General features: G+C 39.3%; 1 protein-coding gene across 1 annotated transcript in view; it reads left to right on the top strand.

The window, feature by feature from the left end:
- Positions 1-21,620, top strand: part of DIP2 (disco-interacting protein 2) — a 97,697-nt gene that overhangs the window by 29,074 nt on the left and 47,003 nt on the right.

The following is a 21,620-nucleotide window of genomic DNA, read 5'->3' as shown; positions in this document are numbered from 1 at the left end:
GACGTGAAGTCGTCTACGTACGAATTTTTGACTACGTACTCGTGTTCCAGATATTTGTGCTTTTGAACACGCAATGCTGCCCTTTTAAGGCTGCGTTGTATTTCAACCTGAGATGTGCGAGGATTGTGTTTTTCATGAACCAATAGGAACGCTTCGTTTACCTCGCCTCGCTCTGCTCAGCTGTTTCCACCAGAGTGATGCTGTGCGAGGATAGGTAAATACAGAGTCCCTATTGGTTCATGAAAAACACATTCCTAACAACACACTCCTCGCACTCAGTATGGATAATTAAAATTGTCAATAAACAGGATTTTAATCAAAATATACTGAGCGGCAAGAAATCTGGTGCTAAAATATATGCAGAAAAGGTAATTTTGTATGTAGAGTGGGCCAAATTTTGTGCCGCTGAGTATATTTTAGAACTTCCCGCACAGTAAGAGGTGCGAGTAAATGCACAGTAATAGGAAAACATCGAAGGATGGTTAGATATAAGTTTTCTCGTGCTCTCCGTCTGCGATCCGCTCATTATTTTTAATGCATCTATTTTTGTGAGCCGATACTACGAGACGAGTATGCGCAGCTCTCTACGAACATACACTTAACTAGCTTGAGTTTTGTAGGCATAATTGAAAATTTGGTACCCTTTATACTTTCTGTAACGCTATGCCAGTTTGTAGTAACTTTTAAAAGTGCCAGTTTCCTGTTTTGATGATGTGATGCAAGTGGCCAGTTGTCGTTCTAAGGGGGAGGCCTTTCTTCAGCAGTGGTCGTCTTCCGACTAATGATGATGATGATGATTTCAGCTTGCAAGTACAGGCTCCAGAGGCCGTATCGCCTAACGTTTCTGACGCTCGCGATCGCAATCAAATTACAGGTTTTGTATGCGAAATCTTTAATTTGATTGCGATTGTGATTGTCAGAAACGTTAGTTAATACGGCCTCAGGTTTACCAACGGGCAATACGGAGTAGAATATTGACTGATTTTTGAGTGGCGGAAAAAAGGGAGCCCTTTGCCTTGCAGTGGGACACTATTAGGCTATAAAAAAGTTAAACCGGACATTTTATATGCATTTATTTTTTGACTATTTCTCGAAAAGATGTCCATTTTTAACCGACTTCAAAAAGGAGGAGGTTCTCAATCCCGAGTGTATGTTTTTTTTGTATGTTTGTTACGCGATAACTCCGCCAATTGTGGGCCAAAAATCAAAATTATTTTTTAGTTCTAAAGGACATACTTCCGAGGTGGTCCCATTGACACCAAGTCAGGATCTGATGATGGGATCTTAGAGAAATCGAGGGCAACCCTCGAATTTTTAAAGCACACCTATAGCTATTTTGGCATTTTTAACATCAAGTATTTACATTCAGAAAGTATCATTTGGTGAACTGGACCCTGATAAAGAAGACCGTAGGTACCGGTACTCTGTTATAAAATGATATAACTTTGCTGTGTTTGAGCTTAATGGAATCGTTGTGAGATGCATGTTGGCTACAAATCACTAAAAAATATGAAAAAAAAAAATTTAACAAACAATGGAACCGACTTCAAAAACCTTGAAAATAATTTTCTACTATTTCGAAGTCGGTGCCTCAGCACGAGCCAGCAGGAGTGATTGAAGCCCAATATATAGTATGTAGGTGAGGTAGACGACTATAGTTCCACTCCTGCTGGCTCGTGCTGAGGCACCGACTTCAAACTAGTAGAAAATTATTTTCAAGGTTTTTGTAGTCGGTTCCATTTTTTGTTAAAAAAAAAATCAGTTGTTCAGTTATAAAAAAAAATTGTGACGCTATTTCAACACAAAACATAAGTTATATTGTGTTTACTTATATACAAAACCTTGTGGTAAAAGTGATAAACAGTCAGATAATCTTTGTAGTTTGTTTCGATGTAGTTACAAAATTACCTACGATATTTTCCTCACAAGATTTCGTGACGTTTTCCTGACGTCAAGAAATTTTGGTTGTTTTATGCAGTTTATGTTTTATGATCTCGTCCTTAGTGTTAATAATTTCTTGATAAACTGACCTCTTGTCAATTTCATGACGGGACTTACTGTTTGAGAAATACTCTTTTGTGACAAAAACTTATCTAGTGTTTGTTTCATTCTTACGCATAAATCTTGACCTAGCACACGTCTTGCCTTGACTTCCCTCTATCCATGGAAAACTTACAACAGGGATATTTTTCACAATCTTCTTAGCGTGTATTCCCCTCGCTGAAGTGTACAATAGTTCTCTACTCAATTAATGTACAAATCTAGTTTGTTTAAAAATCCCGAGCATCATTGCATTGTATTTGAATTCACAATATAAATAGCTTTCAGACGGCTATTCGTAACGCATGCCTGCCGTTGGATATAGGCCATGCGATGCTCCAAAAATCTACCACAACCTACACAAACATCACCAATTTAAACGAAAACCGACCCCACGGTGCACGCAATAGAAGTTTCACTGTCAGCTTACGTGAACTTTGCAACGGCTTATGCCACTTTAATAGCAAAGTTGCGTGTGATTCGTAAGCGCATTGTTGATAGGTATGATTCTTTCTATCAGCATTGTTTTTTGCGAAAACTTGTTTGTAAATTTATATTGAATAGGGTAGATTCCTGGTTAAAAAAGAACCGGCCAAGAGCATGTCGGACACGCCCAAGATAGGGTTCCGTTGCCATTACGAAAAAATCAAGTAATATTTTTCTAAAGATTTCGTATTGTGTACTAATTGTCAAGAAATCTTAGCCGTTATAATTTTCCTTGTAATCTTGATCTACTATCTACCTATGGGAGGTACCGCCCGAAACCGAAAAGCCAAAAATACCTACACAAAAGTAGGAACTCCGCATGAGCAGAGCTTCGTCGACACTGTCTGTTATTGGGAAAAAACGCTACTGTGAAAATAATAAACTTCAATAAAAAAACATATCGGGGGAAAAAAACATTTTGAGAAAAAACGCTAATGCAAACTTTGCTAAGGAAATAACGATTTTCGGGAAATGATCTAATAAGTCGCGCCGCAATGTACCTAATACAACTTGCACTTACATTTATTATTTGTGGTTGCAAGTCTAAAGTAAGTAGCCTTTACTTAAACCGCGAATTGTTCTTTAAATCTATTAACCTGATGGCGTGTCTTACATTAGATTTCTTCATAAAGTTAATATTGTTCTTAGCAGAAAATCAAGTTGTAAAAAAAAACAGTCGAATGTAGAACTTCATCCTTTTTTGAAGTCGGTTAATGATTGTTTGTCGAACGATGCATCAGTTGAAACATATATGATATTATTCATATTTGATATACTCCGTTCGATTTGTATTTATGCTGCCCGCTTATTGAGTTGTATACGAAAATCACTCGATCATGAATTTATTCATCTTGTAGTGATAAATATTAACGCATGTAACAGGTGAGTGCGTCATCGGTTTCGTGGAATGCATAACAAAGTGTTTGTTTTTTTTTTTACAAATCTTTGTAGCTACAACAAGGTCTTTAGAATACGCATACGCATCTATACTAATACAGTAGAATCTGGTTATAACGACGGCCAATGGACCAGTGCAGGGTTTCGCAAAGTGGGGTATTCGACGGCAGGGGGTTCGCGACAAGATTTACGTAATGATGGCGTGATAACTGGCAGGCAACTGCGGCACACATGGTGGCGCGCGCGCGTCTGATTTCGTCGTTCAACAGTCAATTTTATTGTTTTCTTTGGGAGGTTAGGGGGGGGGGGATTTAATTAGTTAAGGTGTTCGCTGTCACCTGGAAACTTTAACAGGGGTACGTGGTGGAGCCGAAAGTTTGAGAAACCCTGGACCAGTGATATTACGTCGTACTAATCGGATGCCGTACTAAACGAACGTACGTAGTGTAGGTACTTTCATGGTGTCTCATATTAAAACCAAACATTGCCTATACTTACGTCGCTAAAAACGGTTGGTTGTTAAATACGAAGATGTACTAAACGGACTACACTGTATTATAAATGCGAAAGTGTGTGTGTTTGTATGTTTGTCCGTCTTTCACGCCGAAACGGAGCGACGCACTGATCGACGTGGTTTTTGGCATAGAGATAGTTTATGGGCCAGAGAGTGACATAGGCTACTTTTTATCCCGGATAAATGCACCGTTCTTCAACCAGAGGCATTGTCTAATCACACTTGAAATCACAATCCTTTTCACATTTACTTGAAGTTATAGCATGTTGTAATGGTAGTAGCCTAAAAGCAATATGTTGTACAGTATATGTAGTACCCGTATCCGTTCCATGTGTACCTACTTTATGAACCGTTACAGTTAGGGGCGGTTACTTTTATATGTATGTTCTATATTATACGGACAGTGCGCGCAATTTTCACTTGCAGATAATATTTCTGTTTCGGCAGTAAATCTGAAGAAACTGGGAAAAAATCGAAACTGCTTTCGTGAAGCATTCGAGAGCAATCCCGCGCATCTTCTAATTTGCTATCACTGCGTTGTTATTAGACGTTATTTTAATCTATCTAATAATAGCTGCTGTACTCGTAGACTGTTTTCTGACATTCGAGAGAATAAAAATATAACAAAAATATTTTTGAGTACTGATGAAAATAATAATTTCAAACGAACACCCAACCGACACATTCGAAGCCGATTCTAGAACGAAATGGCAATAGAGGCCGCCGTGTCATCTTGCTCTACGGGCACACGTCTGACCAGAACTGAATGGCTGGTACCAAGAAACTCGGGACAAGCGAGAACCGTCGTATATTTTGCGATTGTTAAGCGACAGTCATTAGCTTCCGAGACGTTATCATATTCATAATACTTAACACTCCAGGCGGATGGACTGTATGAAAAAGCAAGTGCACGTGTTTATAAAAAGGCGAAATAAAGCCAAGTTTAAGAAATATATACTAGAATCGCCTACGACTACGAAATGAGTTTCGCTGGCGCTTCTCGCTGAGGATGCGAGCGGGTGGATGCGATTTGCGAGCTAGTTCAGCGCATTGTTTGCCGATTGCCTGGGTTTATACTGTCTAGGCTCCCACAACGAGCTAACTACAGCGCGTGACGTCACCGGGCAGGTGCGTCCCACTAACACGGTTGCCGCCAGCCGAGTCTCAAACAATTATTAGAGTAGCCCGAACACCTTTATTTGCCTTTTTAATCCATTAGCCGCGGGTCTCCACTCCACAGCCCGAAAAAAGCGATATCACCGCTTTTTTTTTCCCTTTGTGTACTGAGCTATCATTATCGCTTCGAACTGGTTATGTCTTTGTTATGTTTTAACGGTCATTTTCGTCCTATCTTGCAGAACTTGGGGCGGAATTCAAAATGTTAACCCGTCTAGTGCTCCAGTCTCGGAACGTTTTTTTTTGTTATTTCAATGTTTTTGATTGATGTAAAATTTTAGGCTGCAATGATCAGAGTTTTTAACCACCTGAGACCAACGTCAAACTTCGATTATTAGAATTTGAAACTTAATGCCAATTAGGTACCTAGTAAAAGTTGACATTTGCTTTGAAGTAAGTTCTAAATTGAGAACGTTGAGCCTTAGGACTGAAGGAGGATAAACATTTTTTTTTATTCGACTGGTTGGCAAACGAGCAAGTGGGTCTCCTGATGGTGAGAGATCACCACCGCCCATAGACAACTGCAACACCAGAGTATTGCAGATGCGTTGCCAACCTAGAGGCCTAAGATGGAATACCTCAAGTGCCAGTTATTTCACCGGCTGTCTTACTCTCCACGCCGAAACACAACAGTGCAAGCACTGCTGCTTCACGGCAGGATTAGCGAGCAAGATGGACATGTCTTATATGTGTATTTTGTCCCGCTTCCGTGGGAATATGGAAAAAAAACGAAGCCAATATGTCACTCCAGTACATTCAGCTAGATATAAGAACAGAACTTAATTGAAATCCATCCAACTACTAGTATAAGAGTAACAAGAACGCACACATTCACAAACTTTCGCATTTATGATACACTAGCTGTTACCCGCGACTCCGTCCGCGCAGAATTCGTTTATCGCTATCCCGTGGGAACTTTGCGATTTTCCAGGTTAAAAACTATCCTGTCCTTCTCCGGGACCTAAACTATCTGTATACCGAATTTCATCTGAATCGGTTCAGCGGTTTAGACGTGATTGAGTAACAAACATCCAAACCTCCAAACTCCAAACATCTTCACAAACTTTTACATTTATAATGGGAGCGCCAAAGTTCGCATACTCTTCGCTTGTCATACCGTAATTTTTGTCCGAAGCATCGGTTGTCATAATTTTTTACCCAATGAAACTTTACATTTTTCTGAAATTTTTAAATGGTCATCCTATAGAAAACTATAGGTTAGGTTAGGTTTGTTTTATAACAATTCTGAACAACTATTGGATTCAGAGAAAAAAGATTTATGCCAAACGATCGTTCTGACAAACATTACATTCGGACTTACAATAAGTATGCGAGCCGATATGGACCCGTTTATAATATTAGTATAGATAGGATAGGGTGTAGGATAACACTATAACTGCCGTAACTTTTTTTATCGTAATAACAATAACAATGTCCAAATTATTACGAGTGTTTTATCGCGTCGCCGCGGACACGGTTGTCGGCCATTTAATTTCGGAGTCGAATAATAAACCAACTTAAATTACTTGTGGTCTCGCTCTCGTCGGGACCATGCCCTACTTTATCAACCATAATACAAGTAATAAAACGGACAAACTAAACACAAAGCACTCGATGTGACGGTAGTAGACAACAGGGCATATATAATAGGGCATAGGTATAGACCAACTACGAAGTGCAAAATTCGAACTTGTATAAGTTGTATCTTGCCGTCCCGCACGCTTATATTATTATACGAGATTGTGAGGGACGGTACGATACGAAACAAACCTCGATTTTAGAATTTACTAATACTATAACTGTGAACGTTTGTGAATTATTTTAATTTATTAAGTACACTATGGAACCTTTTACAGGAAAGTAATCATCGACAGAGGCCTCAAATTTCAGATTACGTATTCGATTTTTTCCGAGTTTCCTTTAGATATCAGGTGAAGTATGTTCATTACAATGTATTTCTATAAGCACTATCGCACTTTTTATGGCAAACGAAATTATCACAAATTAATAAATTTAACCTCCTGAGTCCTGACATTTTTTCACAAAGTTAGCGTTTAAGACCTAGACGTTAGTGACCTGCTTTGTTGTTTTGGACATTATTACAAAATTCTTAGAATTCTTTATTCAATGAACTGTACTTTATAAAGTACATTCGGCCGTTATTCTTAGGAGGATTTAGGAGGATATAACCAACCTAGCTGTTGTCCCCCGGTCCTTCCGGAGGACCCTAGGCACAAATTTCGCTATCCCACAAGAACATTGCAATTTCCTGGGATAAAAGGTATCCTATAGATAATGTTGTTCCAGGTACTATCCGTGTGCTTTTGCGTGAGCGAATAACGAACATCCAAGCCTCAAACATCTTCACAAACTTTCACATTGTAAATATTAAACAAGAATTGGTAAATAAATATATGATTCCCGTAAAAAAATATACGAAAATAAAATACTTCAGAAAAATTGAGAACTTACGCCTGTTCATTTCTGATATCTGTTAAAAATAGAGTAAGTAGGTGATAACTGGCCAGTAACAACTCAATCTGCATTCAAAAACCACGCTGTCGAGTCGTGCATGTAAAAAATTATGATGCCACCTCAATTAAATCATCCTCAGTCACTAAATGACTCAGAAACTACGACCACTCTGATTTGCGTTAGGCCTATTTGTCCATATACGTAGACGAGTTTGTGTCAGCATAGAAAAAAAAAAAGCGTTTAATAGGTGATTGTGAGGGTTACATTTTAGTAATCAAGTAATTCTTTTCGTATAAAATACGGTAGGACTTGATTAAGCGGAATTTGCTCAATACAGGATCTATGAAATTATCAGGATTCGGATGTATCGAAGAAACTCGTTTGTTTATTCTGAACTTATTTCCTGTAGTTTTACTACGGTAGTGAATGACGTCGCAATAGTAGTATTGTAGTTCTATTTAAGGGGCTACCGAGTTTTTAGCGCTAATCAATGTGTAAAAAGCCGTGGTGGCATTGTGGTTTGACCTATCGCCTCTCAAGCTGAGGGTCGTGGGTTCAAACCCCGGCTCGCACCTCTGAGTTTTTCGAAATTCATGTGCGGAATTATATTTGAAATTTACCACGAGCTTTGCGGTGAAGGAAAACATCGTGAGGAAGCCTGCACAAACCTGCGAAGCAATTCAATGGTGTGTGTGAAGTTCCCAATCCGCACTGGGCCCGCGTGGGAACTATGGCCCAAGCCCTCTTGTTCTGAGAGGAGGCCTGTGCCCAGCAGTGGGACGTATATAGGCTGGGATGATGATGATGATGAATGTGTAATTTTTGGGAATTCTCGTAAATATGTAGTTAAATTCTAATTTAATGGTTTACCTACGCGTTAAGTGTAGTTTTATCATACAATCATCAATCCAAGTACCATCTCAGCATCCGCTGGTTTTCGCGTGATGGACGCCCATATCCGACGCGAAAAACATGATTTTATGGTGTTTAGATCGTGACGGCAAAAACGGCGCGGCGCGCCAACTCCTGCGCACTAAAGCCGAGGCCATACCAATGGGCACAAATGCATAAAGTAATTGCTGCCTCATTGTTTTGTAGAAATTAAAGATTCATTGGTTATTAATGCAGTTAAATATTTGTTGATTTACAAGTTAGGAGTGCTCTGAAGTACTTGATTTTGTTTGTGCAGTATCAATATCTGACACAATAAAGCGTGTATAATATCTGATACGAGTTTGTGTCTACAATGTCTAGGGTCGGTAGGTCGTGTCAGATATTTTCGCACGCTCCGCTGCGGCAAATATTATTGCAGGTGACTGTACTTGCAGTAGATATTACGATGTTAAGGATAAGGAACTTTGTCGTGAGAAAATAATATTAAACAAATTCTCACTTCTTTTAAAACTGGCTGAGACTGTTGGTACTCATTAATTTATTAATATTACCTATAATGTACACAGTTATGATAGTAAAATGATTATGATTATGAAAAGAGATAGTGTCAAATCGATAGTAGTCATAGTGTCCTAGATATGATTATAGGTATGTCGGCTATGCAAGAGAAAGTATGATGTAAGACGCCAATCTTTAAGGCAAGATATACGAGATTTGGTATCACCTAGTACTATCTACCGTTTGATTAGCTCGGCCTTGAATTAACTGAGACTAGACCACAAAAATACCGTTCTCGGCGTATCTCTTAAGAAAATGTAACTTTTCAGGTATTGTTTTCATATACCTAAAAGTGTCACTAGGTCCGTACAGGTATATAAGTGTGTCAGAAAATTGGTATAGGTATCTAAAGTCACATCCTTAATGGATATCGGTACATCTGAATACAGCTTTAGTACGGAGATGTTTGAGTATGATTTAGTTGTTATGTGCTACCGTTAGCAAGTGTGCGTGAAATTCTGGCTGCTTTTTTTGTATAGAAATGCGTTGGGCAAACGGCGCTTGCGTGGCCGGCACGGTTACTCTCTTAGTATAGACTGTCTTAGAATCCGTACTTCCGAACTAATACTACAAAATGCAAAAGGCTGTCTGAAACCTGTTCACGCTTAAATCAAGTTAGATCAAATTTTATATGAAGACAGTTTAAAACCAGTTTGAAGTCCCGGCAAAGTGTATCATTCCCGTGGGATAGCAATAAACGTATTGTTGGCGGACGAAGTCCCGTGCAATAGTCAATAATATTTGGGATTAATTTTAAAACACTGATTATATTTTAAGAGCACGGTTTAAGCTGAATATCTTAAGAGTATTCAAAACGGCATCATTTTATTTCGCCAGAAAAACTTGCAAATGATTAGTTTCAGAAATGTTTCATTTGGCCAAATGCATTTATGCATTTATTTTAGTTTTGGTTGGACATTAGTGAAGTACCTTCAATATCTAACACAAATCGAAATGATAGAATTGTGCAACTAGGGACTGAACTCGGCATAGATAAACATCGCAGCACAAATACAAACATGCCCGGATTTCTCGACCGATAAAGTTGCGCAGTGCCAGATAATTGCACTGTTTACGAGCCTGGAATGTCAGCTGTTCGCGGACAGTGGCACGTCGTCGTTGCCTCTACTTCGAAAGATATTTCATGAAACTAAGGACTAGTAAGAACTAGAAGAAGAAACTAAGGACTAGAATTAGTAGATTATTGTCGTGGCCTGGAAGTAGGCAATTGCTGGCTGAGTATGAGTATTAAACGGACGAGCTTGCGAGTCCGTTTAACTAATACGAAGCCAGCAATTGCTATTCCAGCCGAGACTAATATAAAGCTTTTCTCAAAAATGGTGAATAATTCTGAAATAGAATAAACTTTTTCTCAAAATATATTGTAAAATTTTATTTTATTCCAATATTTTTCTTATGCTTTCCCGCCTTTTTTCATTAAAAATAAACTGCAGGTGTATTTTTCCACCGAAAACACCACAAGCTATTTCAGACCCAATAGAAAAAGTCCGGAGTTCCAACAAAATATCTGATACCGGCCATTAGACTTGGCTGTATACGACTTGTGCCAACATTTCCATGGCCTTTTTAACTTTAAAAAAAATGTGACTGATTGCAGGCGCGCTAATTCATTATTGTCGAGCTAGCGCTCCTGGCATCTTTTTAACTTTTTAATTTTTCGCTGACCATAAACTATGCACTTCACCTTCTGATATGTAAAGATGTCAACTTTTACGAACATTTTTGAGAAAAATACTTTTCTTACTCTGGAAACTTCCTAATTTAGGTACGCGTGAATGATTTGTATTGCATCAGCCGAGGTCAAGTTTCTAAAACATGCGTTCACTCCATCCTCGAACGCAAAAGTTTAATAAACCTAAAACTAATTATTTACACAAGTATGGTAAAAAATATCGTAAATATAAGGTTTTGGGGGCGCAAGAAACCGGGTCACGGTCAGTGTAATGCAACGCAGCGACAGCCTCTGATCGGTTGTGCAATCATTATACAGCATGCCGATTATTTGCAATGTCAAATAAATTTTGGATTTTTGATTTCATTATTATTTATACGGCAATTCTCATTCAACTGTGTATCAGTCTTATTTCCGCGTCGCTGTTTTGCCTCAGTAGTGACACGGTAATTCGTATTGAGTGTTGAGATTTAATGTCATCCTTTTTCCAGATCTCTCTGCACTCCGTCTAATTACCGTGTCACTTTTGCAGGGAAAAAAGTGAAACGGTAACGGGTGCACACGTGAATGAGAATGGCATTTAATGACCCCTCACAGCTGTTTTATCGAAGAATATTGAAGATAGCTGATCGCATATTCAATCCGAAAATGCAGAAAATGGGAGCGAATTCTATTCCTTTGCAGGTCGCATTATGGAAGATGAAGCGAACCTCTTCCTGCGGCCATGTCTGTGTCTAGAACCAAAGCGAGATATGTAGAAAAACCTAACCTAACATATCTGAGTGCTGTGCCGCAAATATCTCCTACGATTTGTGAAGTTCTCTCAACTGCACAGGCAGAAAACAGTTCGGACGTGCCGGTGTGGTTGATCCTATTAGAGCTCTTTAGTTCATTCAACGCATTATAGATGCACTTTGGTAGCTGAATTTTGCTGAAAGCATTTATGGGGCAACCTGTTTGTCGAATAGATGAGCAAAGAAATCTATTGAGCCATAATGTTCTAAAAAAACATATTGCATGCTGCTATTAAGTATGACGGGAATTATTTTTCGCTAAATGTGCATTGAAAAATTAATTCTACAATATTATGAATTGATGTGGTAACACTAATACCACGATGCTACCGCCATCTAGCGATATTTCACCTGTCAAGAAATAGTGTAGCGTAGCGTCTCATTGCGGCGCTGAAATCGATCACATAAAACTTGTTGGATCAGTAATAAGGCAACTTAATGCTCGCTCACTCGATTTTCCTGTATCAACAGACAAATGGTGCTTACTAAGGCTGTTTTGCGATGACACCACGTCATTAACTACCGAGAAGTGATAGGCGCGTCCGACGTAACCGCAAAGTACACCAATGACTATGTTTATTATTAAAGAACTCGTGTAGACAAAACAATAGTCTGCAGTATGTATAGGTTTGTGTCTTGCCAATATTGCTGACTAAACAATGAAATGACAATTTGAATTATTGTTGTCTTCTTCTTCAAAGTCGCTACACTCTTTACATAGTGGTCGTGATCGGTAGAGGATCCTGTGAACCTGTGGGGGAGGGGGACTCCAATAGAGAGATCTCTCTAGGCAGGTGTTATGCCTGGGGACCGAAGTCCGAAGGAAGAGCGTCGGAAGTTGTGCGTCCGAGTTGAGAAACTTCGATAGCGCGATGTAGAACATGGTCGGAGTTTCTATTGTCGCTCCCTAGATGGCGCTAGGAGTCACTACAAACCTTCATGACGACTTTCTTGGGATAATTGTGGTGATAGTTTTCCCTTGCCGCCCACAACTGTGCTGGAGTCTGGGAGTTCGTATTTGGAAATAGAGAGCGCTGCCTCTCTTACATTAGGACACCCACGGGAAGAGGTGGTCAAAGTGGTAAAAGTGGTCATGACACGGACTTTTGATAGTGGGGTCTATAAAGCGCTGAACTATCTGTAAAGCGATGTAACTAACACCGTCTTTGCCAGGCACAGGGCTCGTGCCCGGGGCCCCGAACTCAGGGAGGTCCGAAAGGCCGATGTATAATAAAAGAAATCCCGTAAACCAGTATCACACAACCAGTATCATACTTGTATGTATGTATATTTGATTTTGTGTGTAATAAATAAAATAGCACCACAGCAGCAGAAAGAAGCCATCATTCGCTCTCTTTAATTTCCAAAAGGGCCCGAAGTTCTTGTGTGCTGCAGGGCCACCGCATGGCCTAAGACGGCCCTGGATTTAACGCATCTAGAAACTGTAAACTGAAGTATGTAAGGTAGGGACGGGGGAGGGGCATTGCAATAGCATCGATGGAGCTAAACTTTGACCGGACATTCGCTTTCGGCGAGTTTCGGTGGTTTCGATTTTGGCAGATATGCCGTGTAATTAGATTTGTGGGAACGGGTGCCGGCAGAATTATTTTCAGAAGGGTGCATTGCGTCTCACAAAATTTGTTTTTGCCATTATTTTCACTTTTTCATAATCTTACTTCTTACTATCCATATACTAATATTATAAATGCGAAATTGTGTGTGTTTGTAGGTTTGTATATTTGTATGTTTGTCCGTGTTTCACGTCGAAACGGAGCGACGGATCGACGTGAGTTTTGGATAGAGATAGTTTATGGACCAGAGAGTGACATAGGCTACTTTTTATCCCGGAAAAATGCACAGTTCCCGAGAGAACAGCGCGCGATAACCGAATTCCGTGCGGGCGAAGCCGCAGGCAATAGCTAGTAATATTATAAACGCGAAAGTTGTATGGATGGATGTTTGTTACTCTTTAACTCAAAAACTTTTTTTTATTTTTTTTTATTTATTTAAATCAAAAATGCAAATACGTACATACGTGTACCTTAAATTAAATGCCAAACTGTGAGACAGTTTGTTGGCGTTGCGCTCAATCAAATCTTAAACTACGATAAGTTAGGTCCTTTACACTAAGATAACAAAAATGAATACCAATACGGCATACGATAACTACAAACTTTTATGTATATTTTGGTTCAATAAAAATTGTACTATTGAAAGGATTTGCATGAAATTTGGCATACAGGTAATATATACCCTGGATTAACATACAACACACTACATACCTACATACAAATTCTGCGCGAGCGAAGTCGCGGGCAAAATCTAGTTATATTATGCTATTACTAATTGTATTAGTATTTTAAGGTCTCTTATCGTTTATGTGATGGAATCATTTCGTTGATGGCTTTTGTTTTTTGAAAATGGCATTATTGTGTTTTGTAAAAATTTAAGATGGCATCAGCCAGCAAGTCCTAATCAACAGCCCGTAAGTAGTTCTGCTGGTTAAGAATCAGAGATAACTTTTGTTATCCTAGTTTAATGACTTATTATTGACTTTTAAATTCAAATCAACCCATAAAGCGTTGCCTAACCGCACTTAGACAGGTTCCTTTCAACCTTCAGGTTACGATACAAGAACACGACTCTATTGCCGAACGCGATAGAGCGCATTCAAAAGTGGGAATACTTCGTTTTAGTCGTATGCTATTGAATCACGTACCCGCTTTTTTTCCCTTCTCGTTTCATACCTTTTGTATTTTTTTCTATGCGTTGGAGAGTCGGTCTGGCATGACCGAATGCATTGATGTGATAGTGTAGTTTCATTTTTTTTAGTCAAACCGACTTTTGATTGTTGTAGATGTTTTGATTAGTGCTTTTGTTAAAGTTGTCGTTACTTTTGTTTCCTTGTATTTGATAGGTTGGGTTTCGTTTAACAATCCTAATTGTACCCTCTCGTACCCTTGGAAGGTTAAAAACATTGTTGCTACCCCTTAAAAATTTCATGATTAAGGGTACGATTTATTTCGTAGAATTTTTAGATCAATAAATTCGGGCTCAGTGAATTATATACTATATAGTGAGCAACATTTTTTTGTTTTTAATACATTAGAGTGACAAAGTTTCGCGTATAATCGGGTAGAAAAAAAAGTGCGAGCAAGTGGTAGAAATACAATTCAATATAAAACTCTACCACGATTTTGCGGGTGACAGAATATAGTAGGTAAAATTGACTGTCTATGACAAAATATCCTTCTCAAATATCTGTGGCATGGACACTGACATTTATTATTTTAGAAGACCGATCCAATAGTAATCATTTCCGAAATAAAAATCAGGCATACCGCCCAACTTCGTCAACATACAACTGAATTTTAATTTTGAAAGAAACCAGACAACTTAGGTAACATGTTTTAGCTGTAAAACGAATAGTACGTTTGTTTGTCTCATTCTCCTTCTAATTAGCTTATACTACGAAGACCGATTTTCTTTCGTATCGCGCTGTTCCGTTCACGTTCATAGTGTTTAACAGAAATGTGAAAGGGATGGCACGAACTTTGAATTTTGTAGTAGCAACGTTGGTCGTTACGAATGACTCACGCGACAGACCAGTTTGTGATCATGATCAATCTCAATAATGTTTTTTGTTTGTTTTATGATAAAGTATGCGATGGAATATTCTGATGTGTTAGTTTATAAATATTTAGACATTTATTTGTGGCGGTCCACGGCAAATAAACCCAACGCGTGAGCAGTAATTGTAGCATAGACTAATCTAATAACATTAGTTTAAATGCCTTGTTTAGTTTTTTGAAAAACCAAATTTATATGGAATTTTTCAACCGTCTTAGGGCCCTGGGGGCTACTACGAAATTCGAAAATCAAAGTTCTTATTGTACCTTCCATTCCCTCTGGTATTGAATAACATAAGCGTCAGCGGGATGGCAAGAGACGAAGTACCGTCGACGCTTATCTAATTTAATACGAGAGTGAAAGGGACGGTATGATACGAATTTCGTAATAGCCCTGCTATTTACATTAATCCAGCAGGATTACATTGCTGTGCTAGATTGTCCTCTTATAACTTAGCAGCGTGGCCTCCCAAGGTAACCGCTATTGCCTGAATTTCTCATTCACTCCATGTTTGCCAGGATCTATGTAAAACTTGGGCATAATTTATAACAGCACAGAACTTTGCCCGCTTTGGTCGGTTGCTACAAAGATAGCGTTGGGCGGTTCTGCTGCGTTAACTTTAAACTGCGCCGGAGTTTAAAGTTAACTTTACACGGCCAAGGCTGATTTATCTTTTACGCTCGCAGCTAAAACCGTGCACAGGTAGTAGTGCATCAAACTGGGTCCGATAGGTTCGCAAACAGTTTTTATTTGTTAAATAATATCTTTTTTTGATTACAAAACCATGTTGTGGAAGAATGTTAAGATATGGATGTTTCAAATTGTAAACCAGACAGAGATCTGACATGTATGTACTTTAACGTCGTGTGACTCGGCGACCAAAAAAGTTCATACTAAGTAGATTAGTAATTTTTCTTCTGAACTTCATCTGTATTTTTCTTATTTTTCAACAGATGTTGAGGAATTTTATGAAAGAGAACATTTGTGTTTGTTGAATATTTCCTATTGGATAATAAAATACGAAATCCTTAGAAAAATATTAGGTTTTTAATTTTTTCGTAATGGCTACGGAACCCTATTTTGGGCGTGTCCGGCACGCTCTTGGCCGGTTTTTGAGGGCTGGATCTGCGCCTGCGCTTCCCGGTTCGCGGTATCCACTCGAGAATTTTCCGGCCCCAACGGCCATCTGTTCTCCATGCTATATGGCCTGCCCATTGCCACTTCAACGAGCTTATTCGCTAGGCTATGTCGGCGACCCTCGTTTATGAAATAATAACATTAAATGGGAGCGCCAAAGTTCGCATACTCTTCCTAGTCATACCCTAATTTTTGTCCGAATCATCGTTTGTCATAATTTTTCTCCCACCGAAACCTTACAGTTTTCCGAAATTTTTAAATGGTCATCCTATAGAAAACTATAGGTTAGGTTAGGTTTGTTTTATAACAAGTCTGAATAATTATTGGATTCAGAAAAAACAGAGTTATGACAAACGATCGTTCTGACAAACATTACATTCGGACTTCGAATAAGTATGCGAGCCGATATGGACCCACATTAAATATGTTGAAATAGTGGTTGAAATAATCATTACACTGGAAATTCTCAGCCGAGTCTGAAGACCCTTGTTTTAAAAAGTCAACAATTACGTGATTTCTGAGTTCTCTTTTTAACTGGACATTGTGGTGTGGCGACTTGAACGCGTTCAAACAGCATCCTGACTCCTAACCCGTACGACGAGGAAACGCTGAGCTTTGAACACGCTTGATAATTAAATAGGTGCCCAGACAATTAGATTAGAACCTTCCGGCATGTACGTTGGGACGACAGGGGCGCTAGGGAACATCGCTTTATCGCTTTATTCAAACAATTGCCCTGGATAACTAAAAAGGCAGATGGATGGTTGTTAATAAAAAAGTTAATGTGTGACTTGCCTTTTTTTGATGAAGCCAGATTTTTATAGTACGGTTGTAATGATTAGATGCCGTGGTATGGCCTAGTGGTTTGACCTCTCAAGCAGAGGGTCGTAGGTTCAAACCCCGGCTCGCACCGCGGAATTACATTTGACATTTACCACGAGCTTTGCGGTGAAGGAAAAACACCGTCAGGAAACCTGCACGAACCTGCGAAGCAATTCAATGGTTCGTGTGAAGTTCCGAATCCGCACTGGGCTCGCGTGGGAACTACGGCCCGAGCCCTCTTGTTCTGAGAGCAGGCCTGTGCCCAGCAGTGGGACGTATATAGGCTGGGATGAGGGATGAATGATTTGAATACTAATGTTACATTCGACACGTCTTGCTACATAAGGCAGCGCCTCCACCCGAGATGTGTGAGGATGTGTTGCGGAGAATTTGTTTACGCCCCCGGGAACTACGATTTTCCGGGATAATGATATCCTATGTTCTTCTCAAGGTCTCAAACTATCTACATACCAAATTTTATCACGATCTGTTGAGTACTTTAAACTTGAAAGCGTGGCAAACAAATAAACAAACTTGTTCACTTTCACATTTCTAATATTAGTAAGGATTAGTTGAATAATATATATTATAAATGCGAAAGTGTGTGTGTGTGTGTGTGTGTTTGTCCGTCTTTCTTGTCCAAACGGAGCAATGGAGCGACGTGATTTTTGGCATAGAGATAGTTCATGGGCCCGAGAGTGACATAGGCAACTTTTTATCCCGGAAAATTGCACAGTTCCCGATGGAACAGCGCGCGATAACCGAATACCACGCAGGCGGAGCCGCGGGCAAAAGCTAGTTGATAATAAATCTAATAAATAAATATCATGGGACATTTGACACCAATTGACCTAGTCGCAAACTAAGCTAAGGTTGTACTAGGCAACGGATAAACATACTTATATAGATAAATACATATTGAACATTCAAGACCCGAGAACAAACATTCGTATTATTCATACAAATATCTGCCCCGGCCGGGAATCGAATCCGGGACCTTAAGCTTCGTATAGTCAGGTTCTCTAACCACTTAGCCCTCCGGTCGTCAATTGCCACAATCCAGTGCTTATTTACGTCTTAGTCTCTTATATATAAGACGCACCGATCACATATGTACCTACAGTCAATCAGTTTGATTCCTGGGCCACCATATAACCGTATCATAGTAAAAAATAATTAGTCTTAAACAATGTTTATCTAATGACCTAAAATATCATAACGACACGGTTCTGCGTGGCCTAGGAATCGAATGGGTTGATTGTGCCAACGTGATTTAATGGCAAGTGTTGCTAACAGAGCTGCGCACCGCCAGACGTCCAATTTAACCGGTTGACGTCGTATAATGCATCTGTACACAACAACAAACATGAACGCGTCTCTCCAACTCGCGTTCTATCTCTAACACTGGCATGATAAAGCACATTTTCGCGGACACTTTCAGTTTTCTGGAGCTGTTCAAGGCTGGTAATTTTGTGCACTTTAATCTACGAGAAGATGTTGTGTTTCACAAGTTTCAGGCTGGGTCACTAGGTTCGGTTGCGTAAACGGTTCGTTGACGCGGGATATATATAGATTTAGTTGTGCTCCGTTACGATAGGGTAACCAATGATCGATTATTTTTATTGATCGGCTAGCTTTAGCTGTAGCTCGCTACTTTGCCTGCGACCTGTGGGAAGTTAACACGTTTTCGGGAATAAATATAGCCTAGGTACAGTCGAGTCCTGCAGATGGTAGGATCTTGTGCAAGGTCCGCCTGGATTGCTACCACCATCTTGCTCGCTAATCCTGCCGTGAAGCAGCAGTGCTTGCATTGTTGTGTTTCGGTGTGGAGAGTAAGACAGCCGGCGAAATTACTGGCAGTTGAGGTATATAACCCATCTTAGGCCTCTAGGTTGGCAACGCGTCTGCAATAACCCCTGGTGTTGCAGATGTTTATGGGCAGTGGTGATCTCTTACCATCAGGATACCCACTTGCTCGTTTGCCATCCAGTCGAATAAAAAAAAAGCATAAAATTGTGAGCAAAAATTTGATCAAAAATATCTGAACTCGCTTCTACGTCGTTAACAATAGAGTCGTGTTCAGATATTTTTGATCAAATTTTTGCTTACAAGTTTATGAACTTTACTATACTTACCTTTTCCCGACGCTTCGTTTGCATTAAATTCTGGAATTTCGCGAAAAATTAAACCGCCATATTCATTCACGTCGTAAAAACGATATCAGGTAGAGCCTTTAAAAGAGGTGTTCATACAGTGTACCTACTTCGGGTTATCCTTATGAAAGCTGCTCTTATAGCACAACCAATAAGGAATGGGATATTTTTTTTTGTCTGTCGGTCTATGTTAGTAACCATCTAAGATGACCCCACACTGCGTACATTTTGCTTAGCTTGGGTTCTGCAACACTGGATATTCATAGATATCTACGAATTTGTACGGAACTTGGCCGGTTTTTTAAAATAGTTTTAATTTGTGTGCGTTGGTTATGGCGTAACACACCACGTCCTAGATTAATGTTTATTTTACCACGTGAAAGAACGTGCAGAAATTATCGCGCAAAGAATATGCAAACCGAATATGTCTCCCAAGCGGTTTAAAAACGGCGACGCTCTTTTATCCTTGGTGCCACCTTATTCAATTATTATAATGTAGTACTGGATACAGTTGATGAAACAATATCGCTTATCAGGGTAGAAGCTTTTCGCTACAAATGTCATGTTGGCCTTCTATACATCTGCCGAAGGAATCAAAAAGAAATTGATGTTGAAAACATGATTGAGTTTCCTCGGCTGTATGTTATGTCACTATTCATAATCTATCTATACTCTGTCCCAACGGCAGGCGAGAAAACGAACATTGAAGAAGTATATATTTTGTCCGATGCACTTCTTTATAATTTGCTCTTAGTATAAACTTTCAATGTTCGGGCTGTTAGTTTCAAGACAATAAGAGATATGAGTATGAGATTATTTTGGCGTTTAATTTTATCGTCTATTTCTGTAGATAAATTTTCAATATGAAAACGATCGCTCTACTTTTGCAGATGTTATTGGTGAATACGAGAACGTCAGATTATTTTTCTCAAAAATTTCCTAACAGTCTACATTATTCCTTTCATATCAGAAGGCTAAGTGCATAGTTTATGCTCAGCGAGAAATCAAAAAGTTATAATGATTGCAGGCGCGCTAGCTCGACAATAGAGTCAACAAGTAGAGTAGAGTCGACAAGTAGAGTCAAAAACTTTTTAAAAAGTGAAAACGGCCATGGAAATGTTGGCACAAGTCGTATACAGCCAACTCAAATGGCTGCTATCAGTTATTTTGTTGGAACTCCAGACTTATTTTATTGGGTCTGAAACAGCTTGTGGTGTTTTCGGTGGAAAAATACGCCAGCTGTTTTTTTTATGATTAAAGGCGGACAAAATTTATTGGAATAAAATTGAATGTCATAATATATTTTGTTAGGAAAAGGTTTATCCTAATTTAGTTTTTTTCCTTCACTATTTTTGAGAAAAGCTTCATATTAGTCTCGGCTGGAATAGCAATTACTGGCTTCGAATTAGTTAAACGACTCAGCCAGCAATTGCCTACTTCCAGGCCACGACCATAATCTACCTAGTAATAGTGTTCCGAAGTGTTTTTTTTTATTACAAATGCGGCCAGCTAATTATTTTTACTGATAAAAACAATAATATTAAACAATTATTAACCGTTTTTAATGATTCACGGTTATTTACACCACATGTATTTGCCGGGAGCTCATTATCACGTGGTAATCGCGGTCTAAATCCCGTAACTATAACGTAGTTTAATTGTTAACAGTATTAAACAGAAAACAGCACTCAGCAAAACGAAATGGCAATATGGCCGGCCCGCGTTTGTCAAAAACTGCATGCATGGTACCACGGAACTCAGTTAGCGCGGTGACAAGGGCAAGCGGCACCTGTGGTACAGTTTGCGATAATTAAATTGTAAAATTCGCAAACATTGACGTAACAGTAACAAATAAGAGGATATTATCCTCTCTTGAAAGCGAGTTTGAATTACAACATCGGGGGGGTTTAACTTTTCTAAGTTGGTTAAGTTGTTCCGTCTACGGCGTTTAGCTGTAAAACGCGTTAATTCCACAAGGTAACAAAGGCACTAGCGTGTGTCAGCGACCTTGGTCCAGGCTGGTCGACCGCAGGCTTCCGCTGGTGCTTCGATCCGGTCGCCGGTCCCGATCCGGTGCACTTCGTACAGGGGGCTACAAAATTCAAAAATCGAAGTTTTTTCGCATTAAATAATGGACCAGATATAGGGCCAGGAATCACACGCGAGATGCTAATGGGGAGAACTAGTTTTCAGTGCCCTCAGGCCTAGATCAAGAGTCGTCATGTTTAAAGAACGAAAAGCTAGAATTATCCCAGACTTCAAAGGGCCACAATATTTTTTATGCGCTTCAGTATTAGCATTTGCATAGATAAATTAGATTTACGTTACAAAATACTGACAATGACTGAGAG

The sequence above is a fragment of the Choristoneura fumiferana genome, chromosome Z, assembly GCF_025370935.1.
Source record: "Choristoneura fumiferana chromosome Z, NRCan_CFum_1, whole genome shotgun sequence".
NCBI lineage: Eukaryota > Metazoa > Arthropoda > Insecta > Lepidoptera > Tortricidae > Choristoneura > Choristoneura fumiferana.
Note: the sequence above shows the minus strand (reverse complement) of the source record. Positions and strands in the feature narration are given on the sequence as shown.